Source organism: Gouania willdenowi, chromosome 6, assembly GCF_900634775.1.
Source record: "Gouania willdenowi chromosome 6, fGouWil2.1, whole genome shotgun sequence".
Lineage (NCBI taxonomy): Eukaryota > Metazoa > Chordata > Actinopteri > Blenniiformes > Gobiesocidae > Gouania > Gouania willdenowi.
In genome coordinates, this window is record NC_041049.1 from 72,390,962 (window position 1) to 72,400,676 (window position 9,715).

A 9,715-nucleotide genomic window follows, 5' to 3' on the forward strand; every position below is an offset into this window, starting at 1 on the left:
TAATACGATCTGTACTGTTTAATCATGATTCAGCTGTTCAAAAGTGTAAAGATTAATGGAGTCGTCATGTATTAAAACATGACAAATTGTACACATGAACATACATTTGAGGATATGATGATGAATATAAAAATTGCCATAACAATTATTAAAACAACTGAAACTTTACTATCCAGCTATTGAAGACTGTGCTAACATTCTAACATGTATCATAAAGGAAATCTTTTCATTATCACTTTTTTTGTGGAATACAGTTGGAAGTTTCAGCATCAATTTTAAGAAACAAAACCACATTTTGTTGAATATAGTGTTTTTTATTTTCCATTACAATAGTTAAAGATTTGAAAATGTTTTGTTTGTATTAATAACAATTACAGCTAAAGGTGTTTCAACAATGGCTCAGCTTAAAAACTACAAATGGTAAAATACAAATTAAATTTCCTCTGTGAACAGTCAACACATGGAAACAAATGACAAGTTTCACATCCAAGTCATTTGTAAACTTCACTTGAAACAATACAATAACTTCAAATGGAAATAAAAATGCACACATTTAAATTATGTGCAAAAATACTGAAAATGTCAAACAAAAACAATAAAACACAGCTTTGGTTCATGAACAATGACCAGTTAAACCAGTCTGTAAATTCTAAAAATATTTTTAAACTTGAGTCCAAAGTGGTAAATCAAATTAAACAAAAAAGACTTGAACTCAGTTGCTGAGAATCTTCTGGAGCAAATATTAAGAAAAGTTTGATTTATGACTTTTTGTATTGCTTTTAAAACTTTATATCACAAAAGAAGGCTTTTTTGACATTTTTTGGTGCTGGTCAAAGGTCTGAGTTGTATTTTCAGCACTAAACAATATCCATGACCCATACATTGCTTTCCAGCACTGCATTAAAATCTGGGAAGTTGTGGTAGTTGTCAGCTATGTGAAGGATTTTGCCACGTGTGTGTGTGTGTGTGTGTGTGTGTGTGTGTGTGTGTGTGTGTGTGTGTGTGTGTGTGTGTGTGTGTGTGTGTAACAGGCCTTCTTGTAAACGTGGACATATCCTGAAATTCCACATAGATGCTGTTTGTTACAATAAGATCAGATCCTGTGCAGAAGCAAAGTCATTGGAGTTTGACATCATCTAACTCTTCTTTTAGATGACCACCTACTTCTTTTTGCTTTGGAGATAAATCCTGAGCAGCTGACAGAGCTTTGTTGTAGTTAGTCTTAGGTCAGACAACAACTTGGTAAGTTCTTCTGGACTGAGAGAAAGATGATCATGTGTTACTTCCTCCAGCAGTCAATGACAAACACTGCTCTTATCTCTGCAGGTATTGTAGGAAAAGTCTCTGTGATCCTTTTCCTACAGTTCAAACACTCAAGAACTTCTAGTAGATCATCATTGTCTACTGATGAAAAATCCTTCACTGCATTCAGTAAAACCTCACGTTGTTGAGTGCTGCAGAAAATGATTTTAATATTGCTGTTCACACATTTAAAAAGCATTTCCTCTAGAAAGGGAAGAACATGTCGCTTTGGAAAACACTGGTCATCTTGATCTCCTTTCAAAAGGATTCTGCCAACTGCCTTCCATGTCTCTGCAGAGATGAACGAATAAATGGCAGCTTAACTGTTCCACAGAGTGTGCAACGCTCATAGAATTCATGCCAGAAGCAGCTGAGAACATCTGTCAGGAGGCCAGAACCACTTCCTGCTTCTTCAGAGGTGTCTGGAAGTATCCGTCAGAGAAAGCAGCAATCATGTCTGTAATGTGTTTGAATGGTGGACAGTGATTGTTACTACATCCTGTGAACTATCAGGACTGTATGGCTGAAGCACACCCTCATATATCAGTGTCTCCTCTGTATCTCCTTCAACATCAAATATTGGACTGTAAGGGCAAAACTGGTTAATTATGTTAAAATATATATTTACTCATAGACCTTATTCTTTTTAAGGCTTTAACTTGTGACTTTTCATTTCTGCTGCTTTATGATGACATATGTGTCCCAAATATTATGTCTATGAATAGACATCATAGTTCTGGAATATTCAAGATCAGAATGACATTTTTTTCCCTCTCCACCCCTGACCATAATAACCAATCCCAGACCAGGCCTAAATCTAACCAACCACAGCAGGCACCAGGCAATAATAAACCAATTAGTCAGTAAGTAGTTTATTTATAAAGCGCTTTTTACAGATAAAATCACAAAGTGCTGTACAGAGTTGTGGTAAAAGTACAACACAATAAAATAATAAAACAAGAGTGCATAAATATCATAAGAACAGCAACATTAAAGGATAATTAAAAATTAAAATCCAGTAACTAAAAGCTTTACTGTAAAGTAAAGTCTTCAGCAGTTTTTAAAAGTAACCACACAGTTGAGCTCCCTGAGAGACTGGTGCAGGTTATTCCAGAGTCTGGAACACCAGGTCTCCTCTGGTTTTACATGTAGTTTTAGGGTCTTTAGGAGACCCTGGTCTGAAGACTGAAGGCATCGCCCTGATGAGTAGGGGTCCAACAAGTCTGAGATATATTTAGGGGCCTGACCATGTAATGCTCAGAACGTGAGAACTAATATTTTATATTCTATGTGAAACTTAACTAGAACCAGTGCAGAGTAGCTAGAATGGTGGTAATGTGGGATGTTCTAGAAGCACCAGTTAAAAGTCTGACAGCAGCGTCTGAACGATCTGGAGTCTGTTTAGGGTCGACTTATTAAAACATGTAAAAACAGAATTACAGTAGTCAATACGAGATGATATAAATGTGTGTATGACCAGTTCTAGATCTGATTTTAATAATAAATACCTCACTTTAGAGATATTTCTCAGGTGGGTAAAAACAGTTTTTTAGTCAGTAGATGACAATGTCCCTCCAAAGACATGGACTGATCAATAACAACCCCAAGGTTTCTGAGGCTGGTTTTAACAGATGAGCCCAGATCACCAAGAGAGTTTTTAATTAGAGGATGTTTTTATCACATGATCAGAGTTTATGTTTTATTAGAATTTATCTGGAGATCATTTGATGACAGACAGATTTTGATACAGGATATACAGAAGCAACGTAGGGCGGGTCTTGACTAACCGTCTCTAACTAGTATCTTCCTCACACAACACGCACCGAGTCATCGACATGTTTTCAGAAAGAAAGTTTCTAGTTCACTGTTTATATTGCTGTGTGTGTGTGTTATAGTGTTAGTTTACTCATCTAATAAACTAACATGTGTGTGTGTGTGTTATAGTGTTAGTTTACTCATCTAATAAACTAACATGTGTGTGTGTGTGTGTGTTATAGTGTTAGTTTACTCATCTAATAAACTAACATGTGTGTGTGTGTGTGTGTTATAGTGTTAGTTTACTCATCTAATAAACTAACGTGTGTGTGTGTGTGTGTGTGTGTGTGTGTGTGTCTCACTAACGTGTGTGTGTCTGTGCTAGACATGAAGTTAAATGAATTAAAACTCTTATTCAGCTACTAGCAGTGTTATAGTAGCTGAAACTAATGTTCATATAATGTAAAATAAAGTTGTTATTGGTTGAAGCTGTTTTTTGACTGTTTTGAGTGGATTTACACGGTTATGGGTCAAAATGACCCACAACATAATACAAGGATTAATCCTTCTGATTACACACATACAGTACAATGATCTGATTGATCATTGTACAACTGTGTGACAGGTGTTTGGTCATGTGATCAATTTATCATTATTAATAACAGTGGTGAAAACAGGAGATTTTCTTCTTGAAAATTGTACCAAATGCAGACAATTGTGTGAAGTGTTGATAAAAAGTGTGTTTTCCAACTGAAATGTAAATGTAAAACAGGGATTGTGTTTGTATTTTAGCAGAATTGGTTGAGGGAGGGTTGGTGCATGAGTTCCATGTTGTGGTCATTGTGTCTCAAATAACAGGATTTATGTTTAACAACTGATAAAAAGTGTAACTGTGATTGTCCCAAACATCCTGATCTGTGATTATTATTACGTTCAAATCTGAAAAGGCTCTGGAACAAAGACAGGTTTAGCTGTTGGTGTGTTTAATGACAGTAACTGGTGATCGTATATACATATATACACATATATATACTGTATATATATATATATGTATATATATATATATATGTGTGTACGGATGCACATGTGTGTCTAGATGGATATGTTTTCATTTTTTGTCACAAACAACACAAAGACAGAGACAATTAGAGATAAAATGCCATAGATCATAGACAGTTTTTACAAAATCATAGACATTATAATACAGTAAGTGTGTGTGATATTATAATAATTATAATAATGGTATTGTGTTATTACAGGGTGAGGGGAGGAGCCAACAACAAGTTAATAATAGACTAATATGTGGGGGAAAGGCAGGGGCGTAGCACCACATTTTGGCCCCTGGGTACAAACCATCTTGTTGGGCCCCTCCTGGAAACTAAACTAGTTTTATTATATAAGCTTTATTTTTTCTACACAATAACCCAGAAGTTCCCAACCTTTTTTGGGTCGTGACCCCATTTTAATATCACAAATGTCCAGTGACCCCTGTTTTTGATCATGTTCATTAAAGTGTGTTATTAATACAGATTAACCAGGATTATATATTTATATACTGTATTTTATTTAAATGAGATTTATATATTTGAGAAAGTTTATGTATAGGATACAGTTATTTGATATTTATTGTGTGTGATGTGTATTTGAAAAACAATAATTAAAAAAACTTTAACAAAAATAAATAGAATTTTAATCATTTTTTACCTTTTTTTTTTTAACAATTACTAGACATTTAAACCCCATTTTAATTCCAGGCTGACCCCACATGGGGTCCTGACCCCAAGGTTGAAAAAAACTGCAATAACCTAATGACTCCATATCCATTGTTTGTATTTTATAAATCTGTTCTACTATATTTTAATGCTTTATTGAATATTGTGTTTGTGACGTACTTTTACTACAATTTAAGACTTGTTGGCAACAAAATGTAATCTTCAAAATAGTTTTATTTAAATAACTTTATTTCCAATTAATATTTGAATGTTCCAGTATTTAAATGTGTGAGAGTAGACGTAGTTCATTCCAAACTAAATCATATATTGTCTAAAAAAGATGTGAGTGTTTTAAATCTGAAGAACTGAATAAACATTTCACCTTCTCTCCATTTCTTTGACTTTTTGTCCTGGTTTCCTTTGTTGAGGAAAGACTTTTTATCACATCTACAGTTCAGACTGTAGCAGCACATGTGGGTCGTACCATTAGCACTGTTTTAAAGGGGTGGTAGCTAGGGCCCTGATGCAGCATGTGTTTAGTGTCAAACTGTGTTTAACAACCACTTTATTTTCACACAGGGCCCTTTATATTTATATATATATATATATATATTTATATTTATATATATATATATATAAAGCAGACTTCTGAGGGCCCTTTACCCCCCTAGTCTGACGCCCCTGGTGAAAGGAATGATAGTTTTGATTTGATTTCAAACATGAACACAACAGCAATCTGTATCTGATAATGAAAAAATAAAATAATAACATAATAATAATAATAATAATATAATAATATAATAATAATACCATAATAATAAATAATAATAATAATAATAATAATAATAACATAATAATAATAACATAATAATAATAATAATAATAATAATAATAATAATAATAATAATAATAATAATAAATGAAAATAAATCAAACAAATCAAAGAAAACAATTGGTATAAAAATTCTGCTGGTGAAGCCTGTACATGTTCTAAAAGGAGGAAATATATAATTATATGATCCTACTACATGTAATATATAGTACTATACATATCATCTTCTTATAATATACACCTATTTACACTATACATATATACAGTATATACACATAACTCATTGATATATATCTATATAATTCATGTGTTCAACTATACATTCATCTTTCCACACATACACAAGTATATACAGTACACACATATTTACAATTTTATCCCTTTAACATTTATGCTTAGAGAAGATAAACTTTATGTATTTATGTTTAAATTGCTTTAAATTCAGACAAAAGAAAAAAAAAAATATATATATATATGTATATATATATATATATACATATATAGGTTGCAAATGTACCAATAAGTGCTTGTGTGAGGTTTAGTGGATAGTAAAGGAGGTGTAGTGATGATGTGGTTGGTACTCAGAGAAAAAAATACAGTATGTATTATTTATGTATTTAAAATACATAAATAAAAATACTCATGGAAAAGATAATAAAGGATCATAAACAAAAGATTTAAGATACATGTGATGATGTGATCTGACAGAAGGTGATTCCAGTGGGTTATATAGTATATACAGGTAAAAGCCAGTAAATTAGAATATTTAGAAAAACTTGATTTATTTCAGTAATTGCATTCAAAAGGTGTAACTTGTACATTATATTTATTCATTGCACACAGACTGATGCATTCAAATGTTTATTTCATTTAATTTTGATGATTTGAAGTGGCAACAAATGAAAATCCAAAATTCCGTGTGTCACAAAATTAGAATATTGTGTTAGGGTTAAATTTTGAAGATACCTGGTGCCACAAACTAATCAGCTGATTAACTCAAAACACCTGCAAAGGGCTTTAAATGGTCTCTCAGTCCAGTTCTGAAGCCTACACAAACATGGGGAAGACTTCAGATTTGACAGCTGTCCAAAAGGCGACCATCGACACATTGCACAAGGAGGGAAAGACACAAAAGGTTATTGCTGAAGAGGCTGGCTGTTCTCAGAGCTCTGTGTCCAAACACATTAATGGAGAGGCAAAGGGAAGGAACAACTGTGGTCAGAAAAAGTGTACAAGCAATAGGGATCACTGCGCCCTGGTCAGGATTGTGAAAAAAAACCCATTCAAGAATGTGGGGGAGATTCACAAGGAGTGGACAGCTGCTGTGGCCAGTGCTTCAAGATCCACCACCAAGAGACGCTTGAAAGACATGGGTTTCAACTGCCGCATACCTCGTGTCAAGCCACTGTTGACCAAGAAACAGCGTGAAAAGCGTCTCACCTGGGCTAAGGAAAAAAAGAGCTGGACTGCTGCTGAGTGGTCCAAAGTCATGTTTTCTGACGAAAGCAAATTTTGCATTTCCTTTGGAAATCGAGGTCCCAGAGTCTGGAGGAGGACAGGAGAGGCACAGGATCCACGTTGCCTGAAGTCTAGTGTAAAGTTTCCACCATCAGTGATGGTTTGGGGTGCCATGTCATCTGCTGGTGTCGGCCCACTCTGTTTCCTGAGATCCAGGGTCAACGCAGCCGTATACCAGCAAGTTTTAGAGCACTTCATGCTTCCTGCTGCTGACTGCTCTATGGAGATGGAGATTTCAAGTTCCAACAGGACTTGGCGCCTGCACACAGCGCAAAATCTACCCGTGCCTGGTTTACGGACCATGGTATTTCTGTTCTAAATTGGCCAGCCAACTCCCCTGACCTTAGCCCCATAGAAAATCTGTGGGGTATTGTGAAAAGGAAGATGCAGAATGCCAGACCCAAAAACGCAGAGGAGTTGAAGGCCACTATCAGGGCAACCTGGGCTCTCATAACACCCGAGCAGTGCCAGAAACTCATGGACTCCATGCCACGCCGCATTAACGCAGTAATTGAGGCAAAAGGAGCTCCAACCAAGTATTGAGTATTGTACATGCTCATATTTTTCATTTTCATACTTTTCAGTTGGCCAACATTTCTAAAAATCCCTTTTTTGTATCAGCCTTAAGTAATATTCTAATTTTGTGACACACGGAATTTTGGATTTTCATTTGTTGCCACTTCAAATCATCAAAATTAAATGAAATAAACATTTGAATGCATCAGTCTGTGTGCAATGAATAAATATAATGTACAAGTTACACCTTTTGAATGCAATTACTGAAATAAATCAAGTTTTTCTAAATATTCTAATTCACTGGCTTTTACCTGTATATTTATAGTTATATATACCCTGTACATAACACTTAGAACATAACTGTACATTTTGTTATAGATCCAGTAAATATAGTGAAACTCTATTTTTAATATTTATTCTATTTGTGAGAACATTGTTCTATGTCACACTTGGTTTGGCAATGTAAACTAGTGTGTGTGTGTGTGTGTGTGTGTGTGTGTGTGTGTGTGTGTCCTTTAGAAGTGACCAGTCAATGGGAAGATGATTGACTTCAAAGGTGGTCACTAGTTATTATTAATAATAATTATACATTATTATAATTACTTCACCACCTGATAAACACTTTAGGACCAATGCTTGTTATCAATATAAAATAAAGTGTATTAATCTGTGATCAATGAATGGATCATATACTGTGGTAAACACGTATATTTATATATTATTACTGATGGTTTAAACACACTGTGATCATCTCGATAAAAAGTACAGTTTGTTATTGCTAACAATCATTGGTGTAGGGTGTGTTTCCATGGTAACACTATGTAAATGTTAAATGGACATGATTTATATAGAGTTTTATCACCACTGAAACAGTCTCAAAGCTTTACATATCAGCTCATTCACCCAATCACTGCCATGCAAGGCACTAGTCGACCACTGGGAGCAACTTAGGGTTCAGTGTCTTGCCCAAGGACACTTCGACACATAGTCAGGTACTGGGATCGAACCCCCAACCTCTCGATCAGAGCCACGGTCGGTGTAAGTGTTGTGGTTCAATGAGCTTCTGTTGAGACGTGTATGAAGTGTTTAGTTGATGATGAGATTAACTGTTGATCTGAGATCATGATGGATACAGTAAGTGTTAGAGTTTAGATCATGTGACTTCACTTTGTACCAATGCTTGTTAGCAATAAGACACGCCTCCAATTGACCATATATGGTAGCAGCATCTCTTAAGAAGAACAGTGGATTCTGACCAAAGCTATAAATGTGTGTGTGTGTATGTGTGTGTGTGTGTGTATGTGTGTGTGTGTGTGTGTGTGTGTGTGTATTTTATCCACACATTTTATCCTTGATGGTTTTTAAATGTCTGAATGTGTTGATGAGCTTCTGTTGATCCGTGATCCAGGTCAAACACTGAGATGACTCTGGTGGTGCCTATAGCTGAGTGTAAAACCAGAGGACACCAGGTTTTACTGTAGTGGCTCTGAGTCTCTGGAACAGCCTTCAGCTGAACGTCATAATGGTCCAGTTCATTCATGTTTTTAAGTCATTGTTGAAAACCATCTTTTTGCTTTGCCTTCAACACAAGTTGAGCAGATCTTATGTATTTTATTATTGTTTTATGTTGTATATTTTGTGACTGTTTTTATATTGTACTTTATAATGTTTGCTGTACAGCACTTTGGACAGTTGTAGCTGTTTTTAAATGTGTTATATATAAATAAACCTGACATTGTAACAGAACTTTACAAATACTGCTGTAAGGTTTTTTTCTTCTTCCCAGATCTTTGCATTGAACAGATTTGAGGACAGATTACAACAGAAACAGTGTCATTTATTCTAAGACTTAGGGTTAGATTAGAGTTAAATTTAAATCATTTATGAGACTTGTGAGTGTTTGATGAATAGTTTGTTGAACTCAGCATTAAACATCTCCCTATAAAAGTAAGGGAGATCTGTGTGTGTGTGTGTGTGTGTGTGTGTGTGTGTGTGTGGAGCAAATATCTCCCTGACGCGGTGCAAGTTGGACCTGAAACTCGGTCGACAGGTTCCAAATACCCCGAGTGTGTGTATCTGT